The sequence below is a fragment of the Myotis brandtii genome, unplaced genomic scaffold, assembly GCF_000412655.1.
Source record: "Myotis brandtii unplaced genomic scaffold, ASM41265v1 scaffold712, whole genome shotgun sequence".
NCBI classification, from domain to species: domain Eukaryota; kingdom Metazoa; phylum Chordata; class Mammalia; order Chiroptera; family Vespertilionidae; genus Myotis; species Myotis brandtii.
In genome coordinates, this window is record NW_005370798.1 from 579,294 (window position 1) to 600,647 (window position 21,354).

General features: G+C 37.3%; 1 long non-coding RNA gene across 1 annotated transcript in view; it reads left to right on the forward strand.

Moving 5' to 3' along the window:
* Window positions 1-21,354, forward strand: part of LOC102238742 — a 584,126-nt gene that overhangs the window by 200,235 nt on the left and 362,537 nt on the right. The window contains exon 2 of the long non-coding RNA XR_001359854.1: window positions 9,155-9,343. This is a non-coding gene — a long non-coding RNA (uncharacterized LOC102238742). The remainder of the gene's footprint in view (window positions 1-9,154; window positions 9,344-21,354) is intronic.

The window sequence follows — 21,354 nt, forward strand, 5'->3', positions numbered from 1 at the left end:
GTCCACTCCCACAAGCAACAGGTGGGGGCGTGGACCTCTCACCACTGGTAACAGGACCAAATAACGTACTTTTTTAACAAAGCATCACAATGATTGATACTGGTGATCCATGAAATACCATTTTTGAAAAACTAAACTATAATCTAGAGTCCTTGAAGGGATTTTCTTTGAAAATCAAATTGTGAAGGTAGGTTGAGTTTGATTTGTGAGAGGCCTTCCAGCAGCTTTAACCAAAAGCTAATACTTAGGTAATTAACATTTTAAAAAGAGACATTGAAGTGATAATTAGTAGAGAAAAACATATTGAAAGCTCTGTTGACATTTTGCTAGAATGTAGAAATTTGAAAAAAAAAAAAATCGCAGTGAGTCAGAGCTAACACCTTTCCTTCACACCATCAGCATTCCTCAAAATGGTAATTTTCCTCTGACACATTGAAGGTGCTTTTGTTTTTTTTCAAGAAGATATTCTATCTCTCTGAACCTTATGTGTCATGTAGTAGTTGCTACGGTAACTAGTTTAAGGACTGTCATCCAGTTACCAAGTAAATAGTCTAGTAAGGCAGATATCATAGATGACATGTAAATTAAGGCTGCGCTATCTCTATAGGCTTTTCTATTCTGAATTCTCTTGCTTTCCATACTTAATAGAGGGCTTTTTCCCTTGCAACAATCTCAATTCCTTACCTAGTGGAGCATCATTTGAATGCACAATTGACAGTCCCTTTACTTACTTTAGTTTTACATAACTGGGAATTGATTCCCCAATACCACTCTGAGCTGACAATAGTAAATAATTAAGATGGTATATAAAAGCCAAATAAAAATTATTTTTGTTGGTCGAGATAAGCAGATGGTAATTCCAAACTTTGTTTCAGTAATTATAACAGTTTGTAATTAATTTTCCAGATACTTTGGTTGGTACATAGATGAGTGAGTGCTTTGTGAGAAAGGAATTTTAATGTGGGGGACTATGGCAATTTCAATATGGTAAATTTCAAATTTATGATTTCCTAATTTTACTTGCTTACCAAGTCATAATGTACAACCTTCTAGCCAAGTATAGAAATAAAATTTCACATAATCGTTTTTCTTCTTTGTGGTATCTGCAATTTCTAAGGTAAAATTTGTAATTAAAAATATCAAAGAATAATAAGAATGCATGTGGTGAATAAAATAAATGAAAGCCTTTAGGTGTTCTCAAATTTGAGTATAGTGAAAGAACAAAACCTTTGTTTAGTTCATTGTTTGTACATATGTAAAATAATATACATCTATTGAAGATAAATTTAAAATATTGAGATATCTGAAGAAATCATGTTACCCCTTAGTCCTGCCATTCAGATAGAATCATTAACATTCTTGTGTTAATGGTTAACATTCTTGTGTTAATGATTCTACTTTTGATTCTACTCTTAGGTTATTTGCCTGCATGATATCTCTTCTAGTAAGAGCAAAAAGATCTTCTGAAGACATTTGTTAAGTAAATGTCTAAAGGAAGAGCAGTTTAGAAATATAATGATTTTTAAAAATTTAGCTTTATTTCCAAGAGTCATTGTAAACATAGTCACTTGTTTTGACAGTTGTCCAGGAGATTATATTCCCTTCAGGTTAAATGCAGAGTTTTTGAAATTCAAACATAAGCTCATTCAATGAAGCCTCTTATAATTGGCAGAAGTACTAACTTAACTAAACAGTAGCCTTGGGAAAATGAATATGAACAGGCAGCCAATTCACAAAATTGCTAATTGCTCTTACTTAACTGTGTATCTTATTTGGTATTTGGTCTTTCACTATGCTGTGCATCTATGTATACAATTAATCTCATGTCCTTCTAATTGTATTTAAACTTTAGCTCTGAGAGTTACTCAAAAGTATAATTCACAAGTAAAATGTTGAATGTTTTTGTTATTTAAAGTATAAGTTGTAATGAAATATATCAAAGAACAAGGATATATACTGTCTGTTGGTAACTAAAACAATATTATGTGTTCTACACTTATTCAGTCAACTAATGTGTCCGGATTGCAGGTGATGGCTTTAAACACAGAACTTTTGAGATATGGTTTTATCTTAAAAACATGGTTCTCAGCCAGAAATGACTACCCCTGCCCCCCACTTGAACATTTGACAGTATCTGGAGACATTTTTGGTTGTCATGTCTGGTGGGGGTTGGATGCTCCTAATATCTAGTGGTTAGGGGTCAGGTTCACTGCTCAATATCTTGTAATGTGCAGGACAGTCCACACAACAATTACTAATTCAGTATGTCAATATCACTGAGGTTGAAAAACCCTGTCTTAAAATATTTCACAGTCTTAGGGTGGAAGGCAGGTGCTATTATATCAATGGAATTAAGATTATAGTAAGTACCAAAGATAGGTGTTTATTGTAAAGGTAAAAAGGATGCCTACTTCCTCTGGAGAAGCCTGAGAGTTTTGAGGAAGTGATGTTGAGCTGAAAAGGGGAAGGAAAGACAAGGAGAAAACATTTCAGAGAGAGGCAATAGCTTGAGCAAAATCATGGAACCATCACACAAATGTGCTTAACTAAGCTGGAGTTCAAAGTGGTTAGTATGGAGCCCTGTGAAGAATAAATCTGGAACAGTAGTCAAAGATTCAATTATTAAGTTTCAGCTTTGCTAGTTTGGACTCTGTCCTATTGGCAAGATAAATCCATTGGAAAGATTCATGGGATTATAGAGTATGAATTCACTATTTAAAAACAAACAAACTGGTGAAAACTCTGGCAGCCAAAGAAAACTAGAATATAACAAAATGGTTAGAGGCATGGATGTCAATTTGGCTAATAATTATATAGTGCAAGTGAAAAATCCTGGAAGGCTTCTCGGTGTCACTAGGTGTGGGGTTTGACAATAGCTGCTGTATAATGGTGACACTAAGGAGCCTGAATGGATGGAATTTTCCTCTCCACTGAATGTGGGGGTGAGATGGTAAATGGCTATTTCAAAAATTTAGTTACCTGAAACTTTATAGGTAAACTGGGCTGTTCAAGTGGACATTAGAAGAAAAGACAGATTCTCTGAAAACACTTCTATTTAATTGTCAAGTGGAGAAAAATAAGTTAGCTCTTAGATGTAAGAATATGTAGTTAGAGACATGATGGGAAAAAGAAAGGTGGCACCATGAGCTAGGGTGAGGATATGGGGCATTCTTGGGAGTATTTGTAATTAAGGTCATACAGAAAGCTTCCATTTTTGCTGCAACTCAATTAAATTATGAAAGAATTACTTGTAAAATACTTATCTAGAGTAATCAATAACCAAGGAAGGGGACTCTGATTCCAGAGGGGGAAAAAAAAACAATTTAAAGTGAGGTCAATAATTAGAGGCCCCAAATCTCACCGAGTCATCAGAACTAAGAAACAGACCCGTGGTGTTGAGTTTGACATTTCAGACACCTTTGAGGGGAGCCCAGGCCACAGGCTCCATCACAAGGGGGCCAGATATACTACCTGTGTGACGTTTGCCTGCTGTGATGTCACTAGGTGTGGGGTTTGACAATAGTTGCTGTATAATGGTGACACTAAGGAGACTGAATGGATGGAATTTGCCTCTCCACTGAATGTGGGGGTGAGATAGTAAATGGGTATTTCAAAAATTTAGTTACCTGAAACTTTATAGGTAAACTGGGCTGTTTAAGAGGACATTAGAAGAAAAGACAGATTCTCTGAAAATACTTCTATTTAATTGTCAAATAGAGAAAAATAAGTTAGCTCTTAGATGTTAGAATATGTAGTTAGAGACATGATGGGAAAAAGAAAGGTGGGGAAAAACAAAACAATTTAAAGTGAGATCAATAATTAGAGGCCCTAAATCTCACCAAGTCATCAGAACTAGGAAACAGACCCTTGGTGTTGAGTTTGACATTTCAGACACCTTGGAGGGGAGCCCAGGCCACAAGGAGGCCAGATATACTACCTGTGTGACGTTTGCCTGCTGTGCCCTTGAAGGTAGGGCTAGGGAAACAAGTTGAAAACGTACATTGGTGTCTGATAAAACTGCTTTCTTATCCAGTACCTCTTACTTACTATGTAACTTGAGTAAATTTATTCAATTTACTTAGGCTTTGCTCACTTAATTTTTAAATATGTACTATATTATAACATTCCAAACCTTCTAGGTTTTTTCTTTTTCTTTTAACAATGCAATGTGTATGGCACAGCACTTGGAGAAAATATGGTAACTGGAAATGAATAGGCAATAGCAGCCTGATATTAAAGGAGAGGAGAGATTTTAAAAGGGGAAAGGAGGTAGCCAAAGGTTCAAAATCACTGATATTGACAATTGAGTTAACTCTTAGCATATCACCGATGAAGTTTAGCTGAGAAGTTTGGGGAGATTTGTGAGAGCAGAAGAATCTGGCCATGAGTGTAAGAGGGAAAAGGACAGATAAGAAAATGCTCGCAGCATTGTTGGAAAGAAACAAGGAGGCAAGGAAAAATCACATACTTATTTATAGAAGCAAGAGAAAAAACAGGAGTTTTAAAAATGGGAGATGGCAAATGTGAACTATTTTAAGTAGTTTGGTTGTGGAGAAAAATGGGTCAGTGACTGGAGCTAGTTGTGTGTGTGTGTGTGTGTGTGTGTGTGTGTGTGTAAAGATTTTAGCATGTTACAGACTGAGAGGTCCAGTAGTAGCAAGTGGGGAGGTGAGAACATAGAAACAAAGGTAGAAGTCTGATGGATCAAGGTCCTAGAAGAGACAGGAGGGGTTGGAATCAAGAACACAGATGGAAGAGTTGGCCTTAAGCAAGAGAGAATCACTTGTTCTGAGATTAGAAGGAAGTAGAATGTGAATGTTGTCAGTGATAACTGTCTACATGAGTGGGCAGGACATTGAGGGAGTTTATGACTCTTAGCTTCAAATTTGTTTGTGAAAGATCAGAGGCAATGTCCTCCACTGAGAAAGCATGTGTTATTTTTGTTGTTTAGTGCTGGTGTGCTTCTTCCCCATCAAGAATGGGGACTCAGGCATTGACATGCTCCATGAGGGATGTTTCCTCTAATGAAAAAGTTTTATTCAGGCCCGACTCTCCTTCTCTAAAGGAGGGTTTTGTATGTGAACAATCTTTGAGACTTCAAGTCACCATACTCATTTGATAATTGTGAGAGTTACTGACTAAGCCTTTTGGGAAACAAACAGGAACCAAAACTCCACACTTTCATGTCCTCTACAGAAACAGTTTCCAAGAATAGACTCATACAAGCTGTAGTCACAGTTGAATGCCATGTTTCCATTACTGTGATGACATAAAATCATTAAACCGGTGCTTGTAGTAAAGCAGTCGTGTCTGATCATAGAACTGCTCTGTGCCCATTCAAAGGAAACTGCATTTTAAATGACCCACAGAGAGCAGTGTCCTCCTGAGGAGCGTGGCATGGACTGAGGTTTGGCTTCCACAGTAATTTATTAAATGTCCTCCTTTGATATGGCTGCAGTACTCAAGCCCTTAGTTCTCAATGGTTGTGTCTAACGGGCTGGAGTGCGGAGTACAGGTTCATTTCTGAACCATCTCTTCAATGTTTGAATTTTCTGTATTTAAAGTAAGAGAAAAAAAATATTAAAGTTTTTAATATCAAGACTCAAACCCATCCCTAAATCTCTCAAGGGTCTTTGTCTAGACTTATCTTTACATCACTTATGTCACAGAAGCAGAATTATGATTACCTATTATACGTCAGGCATGTTATCTCAGTTAATCCTCACAAAATCCATGAGTTAGGTATTATGGCCATGGATAAATGAGTACACTGCCATTGCAAGAATGAATTTAATCTTTCCAAGATCAATTGATTTAAATCCATGTCTGAATTAAAAAAAAAAGAGAGACTTTGTCTGTAAGGCCAAAATAGACTTTCTATCATCCCACTAAAACTGGCCCTTGTCTACATGTGTGGGCAGGACATTGAGGGAGTTTATGACTCTTAGCTTCAAATTTGTTTGTGAAAGATCAGAGGCAATGTCCTCCACTGAGAAAGCATGTGTAATTTTTGTTATTTTCGCTTTTAGTGCTGGTGTGCTTCTTCCCCATCAAGAATGAGGACTCAGGCATTGACATGCTCCATGAGGGATGTTTCCTCTAATGAAAAAATTTTATTCAGGCCCGACTCTCCTTCTCTAAAGAAGGGTTTTGTATGTGAACAATCTTTGAGACTTCAAATCACCATACTCATCTGATAATTGTGAGAGTTACTGACTAAGCCTTTTGGGAAACAAACAGGAACCAAAACTCCACACTTTCATGTCCTCTACAGAAACAGGTTTCCAAGAATAGACTCATACAAGCTGTAGTCACAGTTGAATGCCCTGTTTCCATTACTCTGATGACATAAAATCATTAAACCGGTGCTTGTAGTAAAGCAGTCGTGTCTGATCATAGAACTGCTCTGTGCCCATTCAAAGGAAACTGCATTTTAAATGACCCACAGAGAGCAGTGTCCTCCTGAGGAGCGTGGCATGGACTGAGGTTTGGCTTCCACAGTAATTTATTAAATGTCCTCCTTTGATATGGCTGCAGTACTCAAGCCCTTAGTTCTCAATGGTTGTGTCTAACGGGCTGGAGTGCGGAGTACAGGTTCATTTCTGAACCATCTCTTCAATGTTTGAATTTTCTGTATTTAAAGTAAGAGAAAAAAAATATTAAAGTTTTTAATATCAAGACTCAAACCCATCCCTAAATCTCTCAAGGGTCTTTGTCTAGACTTATCTTTACATCACTTATGTCACAGAAGCAGAATTATGATTACCTATTATACGTCAGGCATGTTATCTCAGTTAATCCTCACAAAATCCATGAGTTAGGTATTATGGCCATGGATAAATGAGTACACTGCCATTGCAAGAATGAATTTAATCTTTCCAAGATCAATTGATTTAAATCCATGTCTGAATAAAAAAAAAAAGAGAGACTTTGTCTGTAAGGCCAAAATAGACTTTCTATCATCCCACTAAAACTGGCCCTTGGGGCTTCATGTGGTGAGAGATGTAGATATAAGGCCAGTTAATCCCATGGAGATATGGAACCTGCCTCTCACCTCCCAAAAGGAGTGGTACAGGTGATAAAGTAATTGGATATGGTAGAGGCACTACTTGTGGGGAGGGGAGTGGTCAGATTTATAGGATTGGATTCTATCCAATATCCCCAAGAGAGCTTTATCAGTAGAGGAAATGGATGGTTCCCCCTGGACATGGCATATACATTTTCTATGGCATATTATTCTCTTAATTTAATTAGTTCAATATATTTTAGATCCCCTGTTCTTTTTTATATGATGAGCTTCTTACAAGTAATAAGTGAGTTGAGGAAACTAGGTCAAAACTAGGTCAAAGCATGCACAGTAGGACAGCAAACAGCAATCTAGCAAATCTAAGCATTGGATTCCAGGAAGATTGTAAGAAACTAATTAGGAAAGCAATAATTCTTCCCTGGCATGAGTAAGAACTGGTATCCAACAACTGTGTGCATGACATAGTCTCAGCTCTAAGTCCTGATCTTCCAACTTGACAACCATCCTTAAGAGAACACAAGCCTCTTTTCTGACAGGATCCATGCGCTGGTTCGAAAGGCTTATCCAAATCTTTGACCTACTTGAACATGGTTGAATCTGATTCCTCAGGATTGATCACTTAAAAGTTTTGCAGTAGCTGACTTCCACATGATCTGCAAGAGGCTAGCTCCTTTTTTGGGAGACTGGCATTAGGGGATAAGTTTGATAAACCAAATCTTCTCATATTAGCTTGGTCTTTTTATGTCATCATGGTGCTTAGTACAGTGTATTGCAATACTTAACTGAAGGAAGTAATGCATAGAGGAATGAATGAATGGATGAATGAATGATTGAATGAATGAAGTGAGTGATTGTGTAGGGAAAAAGTGTAGTCAGTTGGGTTTTCTTTTTCTCACACCACTCCCCCATTAGGTTCATTCTTGAGAGGTGCAAACCGATGACACTAATTAGAAGTCTATTTCCCAGCTGAAATCTAACTCGCTTCTCTATGGTAAATCCCTCTTCTCTTTGATCTGAAACCCAGACTCACTCAGTCTTCAAATAATCCCTACCACATCAACAATGGAGCCACAGGTGCACAGTAGGACTGATGAAAGAACATTCATTTGGAGGCATTCACAATGCTAGAGATCTATGCTCTCCATTTTCCCATTGTACTTTGGAGCAGCAAACAGCAATCTAGCAAATCTAAGCATTGGATTCCAGGAAGATTTTAAGAAACGAGTTAGGAAAGCAATGATTCCTTCCCTGGCATGAGTAAGAACTGCTATCCAACAACTGTGTGCATAACATAGTCTCAGCTCTAAGTCCTGATCTTCCAACTTGACAACCATCCTTGAGAGAACGCAAGCCTCTTTTCCTGACAGGATCCATGCGCTGGTTCGAAAACCTTATCCAAATCTTTGACATACTTGAACATGGTGGAATCTGATACCTCAGGATTGATCACTTAAAAGTTTTTCAGTAGCTGACTTCCACATGATCTGCAAGAGGCCGCTAGCTCCTTTTTTGGGAGATTGGCATTAGGGGATAAATTTGATAAACCAAATCTTCTCATACTAGCTTGGTCTTTTTATGTCATCATGGTGTTTAGTACAGTGTATTACAATACTTAACTGAAGGAAGTAATGCATAGAGGAATGAATGAATGGATGAATGAATGATTGAATGAATGAAGTGAGTGATTGTGTAGGGAAAAAGTGTAGTCAGTTGGGTTTTCTTTTTCTCACACCACTCCTCCATTAGGTTTCTTCTTGAGAGGTGCAAACAGATGACACTAATTAGAAGTCTATTTCCCAGCTAAAATTTAACTCGCTTCTCTATGGTAAATCCCTCTTCTCTTTGTGATCTGAAACCCAGACTCACTCAGTTTTCAAATAATCCCTACCACATCAACAATGGAGCCACAGACTATAGAGTAAGGGCTCTCTATGCCTCTTAATGAAAACCTTCCAGTATATTTCTTAGTTTCTTTTGAGATGTGTTAAAAAATCTTTCTATTTGTACTAAAAAATCCCCTGGACTTAAATCTTAAGTTTTAGTAATAGTTAGTGTTTTTAAATGTTTCACAATGTGCAGGTACTGTGACAAACACTTGACCTAGATTATCTCATTTAATCTTCACAGAAACCAATGAAGTGTTTACTGTCATTATCCCTATTTGATGAAGAGGATACTGAGGCTCACAGAGAATTAATACTTTGTCCGAGATCATCTAATGTTAAGTAATCAAGAGTGAATGACCTGAAAGCACGCACACCAGCTGGGACCAGCCTGTCATTGAGGGGGAAACTTACAGCGTCAGAGCAATAGCAGGTGAGCAATCTTCTTAATGGTAATTGCCCAGTGAATTGGTGAGCAAGATATAAGACTTGAGAGGAGCCCAAGTCTTGAGCTGTTGGACTAATAAGCAGCATGGTTGGGGTTAAACCAGCCCTTCCTCTAGGATGGCTTGGAGCTGAGGTCCAAACTCTGTGGTGACAGTTCTGTGGTGTAGCAGAATTCTAGCTTCCAGCCCTGATCTTCAACCTCAGCACTTAAAACTGAGACATCTCCAGGCCATTCCTAGCTGTGATCAGAGTCCAGGACCTGAGCTTTGTTTTTATAGAGGTATGTTGTTGCAAATTCTTGACCTTTATCTCTGTTCTGTCTCATCAGCATTCTATTAGGGTGTCTGCCTTCAGTACTCGTTTGTTGGCTGTTTCCATATCTTCTGGGTTTTAATAGCCAAAAAATCATGTTCTTTGAGGGGTAGGGAAGTAGTAACTGTCTCTCTGGAAAGCCAACCTACTGGATATCCAGGTTAGGCAAATTAATCCTTGCCTATCACCTAGCCATTAAGCAGTCAAAACTTTATTTATGTACTGCAAGTTGATGCTGGAATCTTTCCAGTGTTAAATTATTTGCAGTAACAACTTGATATAATTATCAATATGTGCATTCTAAGTAGCATTTATAGTCTGCAGTACATACTTTTTCTATGATATAATATTGTCTTGTGGTTCCTAGTTGACCATTTGAAATACTTATGTACTCTTCACCTGTTTCTAATCCCTATAACTCACCATTTTGGTACTTTATGCTTCATTAGCCATCTAAAGAGGACATGTTGTTGAACATAGAATTGATAAGTTTATTCACTGGGTTGTGTGTTTGGGGGTAGACAATGGGGAGATTCTAAGAGATAGGGTTCCTTAGAAGAAAAAGTAAGTCCAAAAGCAGAGTTTGTGGCTTCTGTGCTATGTATGCGTATTTGCAGGAGGTTGTAAACTAGTACTAATGGGATTAGGAACTTGTTTCTGTGTCAGTTGGATTATTTATCTTGAATTCTATTTGTTTATGTCACAATGTCTCATTTCATTTTTTCCAGTACTTCTCATTATATTTTATAAATTCATAAACTTTATAAATATAAAATGTTTATGAACTAATAGAAACTATTAGTAATTTAATACTGATAATGTCTTTATCACCAAATATAAGGTTCATGAGGTTTGATCTGTTTTGTTGATTGCTGTATATACACCTTCCATAGATATTAGATAAAACAAAGTTGTTGCTCAGTGAATATTTATTGTTCAAATAAGTAATGAATGACTCTTTTGCTTTGAAAATTAATTATGAAATCAATTAAGTTTTCTTGTAATATTAAGGTTTTGGTTATGTTTATTACATTAGAGGGAAAAGGAATGATGATTTTTATACTAAGAATTATTTATGTTTGAATATAATAAGATGGGAAAAATTATCATTTGCCCTTATTTTACTATATCCAAAACACATATATTACTGTGATTAAAAGTACTTTCAACTCTGTGGAAATATATATATAAGTGTGTGTATAAATGGCAAGAGTAGTTAATGATTATAAAAATATATTCATATCCAGTGATCAGGCACTGTTTTGGATATATAATTGTCTCCTCACAATAACCATAACAAATAAAAAAGATAATTTTAAATAGTAGGGACCAAATAAATCTCTGCTTGCACAGCTCTCTTTTATAAGCAGTTCTATTATACTAGTGGCCGGGTGCAGGGATTCGTGCACATTGAAAGGAATCCGGCTCCCTCCTCTCTGGTTCTGGGTGCATCACCTGGCAGCTCCTGCTTTAAGCGTCTGCCCCCTGGTGGTCAGTGCGCGTCATATGTACTGGCCTGTTGGATGGTCACTTAGCCTTTTATATATATAGACTAGAGGCCCGGTGCACGACATTCGTGCACTGGGGGATGTGGGGGTCCCTCAGCCTGACCTGCACCCTCTCCAATCTGGGAGTTTCTGTATGTCTTTGCAATCACATGAGCAAATTGTCTGAGACCCCAACTCATTTTGGTTTGATGCTCACAGAATAATAGAGGCATTTTTTTTCTTTGCTTCATTGGTGGAGATTTCCTGGAAGTTTTAGGATATCTTTCCTTTAATTTTTCCTAGACACTCTGATTTTACTTATGTCTCTCACCTTTGCTTTCCCTCCATCCCCCACCACAACAGTAACTTGCTCCAGGTTCACTTTGCTCTAGTGCCTAGGAGATCCGTCTGCCACCAGAACTATGATTCCCAGCATTCCTGGTGCTCTCCGCACTCTGGGCTTCCACTTCCACTTCCACTGGGAGTGACCTAGGGAGCCACGTCTCCCCAAGCCACTGGCTCAACCACTCTGCTCTCCAACAGCTGCTTGCAGGGAGCGACCGAGGGAGCCAAGTTTGCCCAAGCTGTCAGCTCTCCTGCTCTGCTCTCTGCCTGGCACCTGTGCATGCAAATTAACCCACCATCTTTGTTGGGTTAATTTGCATACTCACTCCTGATTGGCTGGTGAGCGTAGCGGAGGGACAGTCAATTTACATGTTTCTCTTTTATTATATAAGGATTATTTAAGAAGGTGAAGCCTTATTGACTAGTTGTGCGCACTTGAAAAGGTTACTTCATCTTTCTGGGACTTGTTTTTCCCATTGACAGAAAGAGAATAACAGTACTGACCTTATAATTTTGTTGTGAAGAATTAGTGAGATAGTGCATGTAAAGCTAGTGGAGTCAGTGCCTGATACAAAGTAAGCACTCAATAAATATTATCATTACTGTTATGTTCATGTCCTAATGCATAAACCATCACTTTCTCCAGGCAACTTATGCAAGTCAGGAATATCATGATCCCTGATTTTGGCTCCAGTGTTTCGTCATTTTATAGAGAGTCTTTAAGACTCTCCAGTTGCCTCTTAATGAAAATCCAGGTCATAACACACCAAAATATATATACATAGTGCCTGTTATGTCTTACTGAAATTGGGTTTTCTAGGACCCCTCCAGTCCTCCTTGAAATGCCCTTGACTCTTTAAATGTCCTGCCTTCCTGTGTTGTATATGTTTAAACTGGGACTAGCCCAATTCTGGCAATGGTGACAGATGAGAAACACTCTCTGACTGTGCCTCTAAAACTTCAAGTCGCCCACTCTACATAAAATCCCAATTTAGCAGAATTTGGAAGGAGCAGAATAAACACCTGATGTTTTCCTTGTCAACATTTCCAGTCTACTGTTGTAGGCAGGATATTAAGCCCCAGCATGCAATAGTTCTGCTCGGCAGCAGGAGCATGGCAAATAAATAAAAACTCCTTTAGGCCATGAAAAATGTAGCAGTTCTAAATATACCTACAACTTTATGTCAAAATACACATAAACACCTAACTGGATTTAAAGGAAGTGTGAAGATTTCTTGAGTATTAGTTGAAGGCAGTCTTCTGAGTTTGACTCTATAAACTTTCTTCAGTGCTGTTTTCCTGGCTTTTATCCATTTGAGTTTCTTCCAAATGACCTACTCTCTGACTTTTCTTAGATAATTTGAAAATACTGACCATACAGATTCCAAGGGTGAAAGGGATCGTCATCTCCACTGAACTCCAAAGAGCAACTCTCTTTTCTCATTCCCAGAGGGATTTTTGTAATCTTGTTATAAGTGTTTCAGCTGTACTAGAATATCTACAGAAAAAATAATGAACAAAGCTTCTCACTAACTACATTTTAGTGGGTATTATTAAAAGTCAGCTCACCCTACTCTCAAATGAAAACAAAAACAAAGTGCTTGACTTAATAAATGAAATAACTACATAGAGTTAAGATGACATTTGGCCAAAATAATATAATGAATACCATGTAGAGTCTATCATCCTAGTTTAAATTTTTTATATCTATTGGCTCTTTTGAGTCAAAAGCTAAAGGAATAAAGGACTCTATCTTAAAAAATATCCTATATAATAAAAGCCTAATATGCAAATTGCCCCCTCAAGCAGTCATTTGACCAAGATACCGGGAGTTCAACAGGGAGACTGGGAGTCCGAATGGGAGACCGGGAGTTCGACCGCTCGCTATGACGTGTGCTAACCACCAGGGGGCGGCACAGAATATGGAGATCATTGGTGACTTGATGCCCGGGCAGGGGGCTGCAACCTCTTGCTAGCTACCTGAGGGTGGGGTGATGGGGATGGAGGTGTGGTGAGAATGCTGGGTGTCCACCAAACTCACTCTTACTCCCCCTGATCCCCTCCCCCGGGACACAAGGGCTTGCCTGCCAGGGAAGTCCCTGCACTCAGGTAACAGGTGCCTGTGAGGAGCCTGCCCCACACCAGGCCACAGCCACCGGGACCTCAGGGGCTAGCTACCTGTGTCCCACGGCATCTGGCTGCACTCACCACATCTCCACATGGGGACTTGGGTGCTGTGACTCAGGCAGAGGGGGTCTTGCAGGGGCCCAGGATCCCAGGTGCTGCCCAGAGCCCAGAGGTCAGCTGGGACCTGCCCATCCATGCCAGACACTCACACTTTGATCACCTGCCAGGCCAAGGCACTGTACCTGTGCACAAATTCCGTGCACCAGGCCTCTAGTTAAATAAATAAATAAATAAATAAATAAAATAAATAAATAAAACAAATAAATATATGTGTGTGTGTGAATTTTCAAGAAAAAAATTGAAGATAATTTTAGAGGAGGTATAGAATATATATAGATATGTGTAGATTTCACATTAAAAACCCTGCAAAACTCAGACCATACTGTGAAGTGAATGGGTTTCAGGTGTGTCCAGACCATTATCCCTTTTTGTTCTGGGAGCAGTAAGGTAAGGTTAAAGGTAGCTAAAACTCTGGGGTCTTTCTTATCTCATAGTGTGAAACCATGACGATTTTCCCCATATGCCATAGAAATCTGATTTTCTGTGTTATCCTTAACATGAAATAGTTTGAACACACTGCTAAAGAATTTTTCATCCATTCTTTCTGTGGATATTTATTGAATAGCTCCTCAACTATGAACTAGTGTGTTATTGGATGAGTGTGGAATAGAGGTGACTAAAGTTTGTTCTCTGACCTTGAGGAAAACACAGCCTATAAGGGGAGATAGATGTCCTAATAACTAAACACACTGCCATATGTCATAAATGTAGACCTACATGTAGGAGAGCCACTCAATTTTATTTGGAATGAGAAACAGGATGAGGACACACAGCACAGAAGAACTAATGTTCAACTAAATTTTGAAGCTTAAGTAGAGTTCATCAGGACGGTTATATATTGCAGTATTGTTTCTCAAACAAATAATTTCTATTACAACGTCTTTAAAGGTTGCATACTATTCCACAATGTGAATATAACACAAACAATTTCACTGAGCTCTTATATTTAGTCAGGAGGCTAGATCCATTTTTTGGCAACTATAAATAACCTTGACATAAAGATTCTAAATCGTGTTTATACCTCAAGTTTCTTCTTAGAATACAGTCCTAGATGTGAAATTTCTGGATCAGAGGACCAGCACATTTTTAAAGATTAAATACACTTTTCAAGCTAGCATTATAAAAGAGTAGGACTTTGAGGTCAAATTTACTTTCATTCAAAATATAAACATTCCTTCCTTTGGTTATTTGACCTTGGGCAAGTTGCCTAACCTTCATTACTCATAGTTTCTTCCTTTTTAAAAAAGTGAGGACCATAATACTTACCTTAAATGCTGCTTTAAAACCTGTAGTTGAGGTTAATAAATACTTATTAAATCTCCCTTAGATTTTTGACAATAGATACCAGATTGTTGCGAAACTCCGACATTAAAAATTCAAGCGTTCTGAATATTTTAGGTTTTGTGGCATTGATTAATTTCTAACAGGAAATGTGCACTGCCTAAATAAATAACTGTGTGGTTTACCAAGTGGCTCAACCTTCAAAAATGTTAGCTCCTAATCCATATAAATAACCTGAAATTGCAGAACTGTGGTGAAAAATTTGCTCTGAAAATAAGAATGTTGTAATATTTAATGAAGAGACATAAACCTGGAATAAAAATCTTATTCTTCCACTTACAACCCATGTCACCCTATCTCTCAGACCTTCAGCCATATCTTCTGAAAAAGATGCAGAAGGTTACATTTTCTTTCTGCTTCAAAGAATCAGATGAGTAATGCAAATTTAGATAGATAGATAGAGGAAAGGTAGGTCTCTAAATTGTTATTTTGATATAAACTATTATTATTGGTTTTTAAATCTACCATGAATCTTTTTACTTATTGAAAAGAGGCAGCATGCAAACTTTACACTTCTCTCATGCTAGTCAGTGCATTCTGAGTTTTTCCTAGTATATTGATGTAGGGCATTGACTTGAAGGATCGGGATTTATTTTTGAACTCCTGTCAGCAGTCCATAATTATCATTGCCCAGAAGAGAAATGCTATTTTGCCTCCTGCATCATCAACACAACTGTCAGCAAATAAGGAAGGCAGCGTCTTTACCGTTATTACTGCTAATGTATGAAGCAGGAAAGAACAGCTGGATTTTCACACATTGGGCTATTAGAAGAACTGGCATTTACTAAAATATATCTTCAATTTCCACCTACCTCTTTTTGCTTTAAATGTATTTAAAGAAAAAATCATTTTTATTTTCATGCTTATTTTCAAACTCCTAATTTGGGACTTTTATTGATCTCAAAGTCATTTATCTCAGTGCCATTTTTTTCTCTTTGGTATAAACATGCAAAGTTAATATTGACTGCTTAGGGGCAATTTTACTTATCTACCTTTATTACTCTATGTTCTTGGTGTCCTGTATTCCCTGTGATGTTTCATTTTCTCTTTGGTCTCCAGTTTTGCTTAAACTTGCAATGGCAATGGGTAAAAATAATATTTTTAAAAGAAGAATCGCAAGGGCTAAATCTTGCTGCAATAAAAGGGCACCGCTATAGCTTAGACCCGTGGTCGGCAAACTGCGGCTCGCGAGCCACATGCGGCTCTTTGGCCCCTTGAGTGTGTCTCTTCCTAAGCCTTAGGAGTACCCTAATTAAGTTAATAACAATGTACCTACCTATATAGTTTAAGTTTAAAAAATTTGGCTCTCAAAAGAAATTTCAATCGTTGTACTGTTGATATTTGGCTCTGTTGACTAATGAGTTTGCCGACCACTGGCCTTAGACATTTGCTCTTTAAGAAATAAAAATACATGTAGCCAATATAGTTACAATATGCCAAAATTAGGTAGCCTAAGTAATGTGTGTGTGTGTATGTTTTAAAATTATACACATGGTGGGACTGTGAAATAGAACAGACACTTTGTGAAGCTGCTTGGTAGTTTCTAAAGATGTTAAATGTAGAGTTACCACATGATCCAGAAATTCTGCTGGTAGGCATATACCCAAGAAAATTGGACAAATATCTATGTAAAAAACTTGCATATGAATACCAATAACAGTATTATTAATAATAGCCCCAAAGTGAAAACAGCCCACCTGTCTACCTCCTGATGAATGGATAAATTAAATATGGTACATCATAAAATGGAAAGTTATTTGGCCATGAAAAAGGAACAAAGTACTGATACATGCTACAACATAGGTGTACTGGGAAAACATTATGAATAATAAAAGAAGATATATACAAATGACCACATATGAAATTATTCAATTTATATGAAGTGTCCAAAACAGGAAAATTCACAGAAACAAAAAGTTGATTACTGGTTTCTAGGAGTTGGAGGTGAGGGAGATTGAGGAGTGTGTGTTAATGGGTATGGGGTTTCTTATTGAAGTGATGAAATGTTCTAAATTTAATTTTTGGTGATCATTGCACAACTCTGTAAATATACTATAAAGCTACTGAATTCTATTCTTTAAAAGGTTCAATTTTGGGTATGAGATTTATACCTAAGCATTTATGCAAAAATAAACTTGCATATATAGACATTAATAAAAAATAGGAACTAGGAAAGGTGGAAATGAATAGGGAATTATGACTAAACGATTTATCATCGTAAGCTTTTCATGTTAAACATTATTTATGAATATATCTATTTTTAATGACTTCTGAAAATCTTTTAACTAAGTGAATAATTTATTTAAGCATTTCTTTATTTCAAATGCAGGTGATTGCTAATTATTCATTAGTGTAGGAGATAGATGGTATAGATATAGATATAGATGTAGGTGATATAAGTACTTGTGGTCACTGACACAGGCTTGTATAGAGGTCAGTTCTAAGGCCTGGATGTGTACTCTAGGAATTAACTAGCAGCTAGCATCCTGGAACCCTGGAGGCTGTTGTCCTAGGACCTGAGTCACTGTTGCCATTATAACTTACTAGAGAAGCAGACACCTGCAATAACATATCCAACTGTGATCAAAGATGTCATTCATCTACCCTCATTTGGAGGATAGTGTGGATGCCCATTCTTTTCTCTTTGAAAACAGGTTTCAAGGCTTCACCTCACTAAAGTGTCAGGCAAGTAATTCACAAACTTGTAGACCACTAACTCCGACAGCCCAGGACGGCGAATTGGAAAACAAGTTAGTCTAAAAGCTTCATGTGTCTTTTTCCTAATGCAAGATTTAGTACACTTAAGGATATTATAATGACATCAAATCAAATTTATAACAGAATGAACAAATGGAAATAACAAATGGAGGTCAAAATGGGCTTTCACAGTTCTGTATTGCAACAGTCAGATCTACAGTGAAGGGACTTAATTCAAGTTGATGTGTGATTGTTCCAGTTTTAAAGAATGAAATTCAGTTTATGTCTGGTTTCATTAAGGCTGTTGGGATAGCACTTGAATAATTCAAAGAGAAGATAAATGTAAAGGGTACTGAGTGTGTGTACAGAAGTGTGTTTTTATCCTGTTATAATATGCATGGATCTATTAACTCTCTAACATGCTAAGCCTGTTATGATTTCATCTTGCATAACAGAGAACTAGCAACTTTGCCACTCAAAGAAGCAATGTGATCACTCCAAATTTGTAGCACTAAAACCATTTGTTGTGTGTGTCACATTCCCTGTGTGGTAGAGAAGATGCAGGGAGTAGACTTAGACCTACAGTCACATGACCTGTTGGTTAGTGATGGATGCTCTAACAGAATTAAAATGAACGTGCTCACACTTTCTCTATCAGATTTTCTCTCTTTAGGCTCACAGCTATTTATAAAACAATAAGTTTGTATGAGAAAAGGTCCCTGTTGGGGAATAATGTCTAAGTCCTGTGTGATTTTACATAAAAACAAGCATGATGAAAGGACTTGATATGTTACCAATTCATTTCATTTAGTAACACATATTCTGTCATAATCCTATGGGGCTGTTTATATTATATAGTTTACAATATATGGAAACTGAGAATCAGAGTGATTTTAACTTCAATAACCAACATATAGAAACAAGAATTGGGAAAGGAAGTAAGAATATCAAATAATGTTTATGAAGCCTCTGTTCCAGAAGATTCTAGAGTGTTGACACATTCAATTCTCCTAACACATATCCTGTCATAATCCTATGGGGCTGTTTATAGTATATAGTTTACAATATATGGAAACTGAGAATCAGAGTGATTTTAACTTCAATAACCAACATATAGAAACAAGAATTGGGAAAGGAAGTAAGAATATCAAATAATGTTTATGAAGCCTCTGTTCCAGAAGATTCTAGAGTGTTGACACATTCAATTCTCCAGAAATCAGAAGAGGTGGACTTCATTATTTTCACTTCACAGAGAAGGAAGTTTGAAGTCCCAAGTCATAAGCCTAGTTCTTAGCTGATTTTCATTTCGGCACAATAGATTTTAGTGCTTACATTTTTACTTGACATCACAGATTTTAAACACAACCATGATATTGGGGAAGATATTCGACCTTAGCTTTTGTTGTGAAAATTGATTCATCACTGTCTTGTAGCCCTTCATTAATTTTTTAATCCTGTAGTCAACCTCACATTTTATTTGGCCCACAAAGGTTACAATTCACTCTTTGGTCAGGGCACAGGGAAAGCCCAAGATCAAAAGTAAACTTTTTTTTTTTTAAAGTAATCTTGATTAGAAAAAGTCATGCGGAAAGGAAGACTGCTTTCTTCAAATGTTCATTATTGTTCCCGGACAGGTCCAGCTGTAACCCTCCCTAACTCCCCAACACACACATTAGTCAGACCTTAAAGTACAGTAAACACACTGAAACAAAAAGATGAGTTGGCTTCATAGTAACTAGAAAGATGTAGACTGCACAGCTCTGATTACAAGACCTTAACACTCCTAAGAAAAATAAGAATGATAATTATAGCATTCTCCTTTGTTATGAGATTAAATGATTTTATGCACACAAAGCCTCAACTAGTCCATAGGTATTATATTAGCAATAGTTTAAGAAATGAGGTAGAAAAATCTGAGTACCTATTTCCATTTATGTTCTTTCATATACTAAAATCCTTAGGCCTTGGAGCAAGATATTCAGGAATGTGTCCTTGCAATGCCTAAATTAGCTAAATTTTACATACCAAGGGGGTGAGACTTGGGGCCATTAAAGGGCATAGAGAAGTAGCAGAGTAATTCTAAAGCCAGGTCTCAATGGATATATTGGGAAAACTATGAGCAAGGCTCTGGTTATTCAAAATGATTTTGAGCTCTGAAAGGATGCTGTTAGTACCCTACCCAAGAACGAATAAAACCATTTTTGTGCTCACTCCTGTTCTATTGGATTATTAGATTTTATGATTAATTTTAAGTCTCTGCAAAGCCAACTTGTTGAAAATTTTCAGAACATATCAAACAAATGTGTTTTGAGTTGACGCTGCCTATGAGAAAAGGTTTTTTCTAAAACACCAAGCAGTTCATTGTGGCATGCCAATCTGTTTCTTTTTACATTTATACTAGAAAAAGAAGACCTGGCAGAAACGTCGATTCTGAGAGTGGGGAATGGTTAAAAGATACATCTTTTGTTCTCTCTCTTTCAGAGATGTTCCCTTATTTTCTTCTCAAGTGTGTGGGAAGCCCTGCCAGTCTAATTGTTAGCATTTTGATGAAAGTGCCATAAAAAGCATTTCTATGTTTTGTGTAAATCTTACCTTAATTGGAGGTTTGGAGGGGTTAATGGTGGCTATTTTCCTAGGTTTGTTTAAAGTGTGCCTCTTCAGTGTAGAATCTCTGGCCAGCTAAGGCAGTTTATTCTTAAATAGCTTAGTGGTCAAGCCCATAGATTGAGAGCCAACCTGCCTGGTTTAAAATTTTGCCTTTGACATTTACTAGTTTAACTTCTCTGAAACTCAGATTACTCATCTTCAAAATGAGGATAATAATAGCATCTCCTTCATAGAATCATTGTGCAAATGCCATTCGCTAATGCAGAAGAAACACTTAGAACAATTCTGGGTCCATAGATAGCATCCCTGAGTGTTAGGGATTCCTAAGCTTCTTTTTAGTGTGTTGGGCAATAGGGATTCCTGTTGCCCAACCCACTAAAGAGGCTCCAGTTTGAAGTCCAGGAGAAAGAAAACTGGCCTCTAAGCCATTGGTCCTGACTCTACCAATTAAAAGCTGAGTGATTTTAGACAACTACCACTAGTAGCCTTTGTTAACTCATGTCTAAAATGCAGAAGATATGAGTCTCCTCCAACTTTGTGGTGTAATTAAATGAGAGAAACTTCACTCATCTGCTGCTGCCGCCTGTATTTAAGCCACTATTAACTCTTGCCCTCAGGATGAACGTTGCCTCATAATTGGTCTCACAGCTTCCATTTTTACCCACTTATAGCTCATCCACTAGGCACCAGTCTAAATTATTTAAAATATAAATTGAAACATGGTACTTTCTTATTTAATGTGTTCACTGATTATTTTTAGCACTTTTGGAATAAATAACCAATCTTACAACCTTGGTCTATCTGGGCCTGCACAATCTATCTATGCCTAAGTCTCCAAGCGTATCTCAAACACTGCCTACTGCCATGCTCACTATGATCCAGTCACAATTGCCTTTTTTATGATCCTGGATCATACTAAGCTCTTTTCTACATCAGGGCCTTTGCATGTTCTTACTTAAAC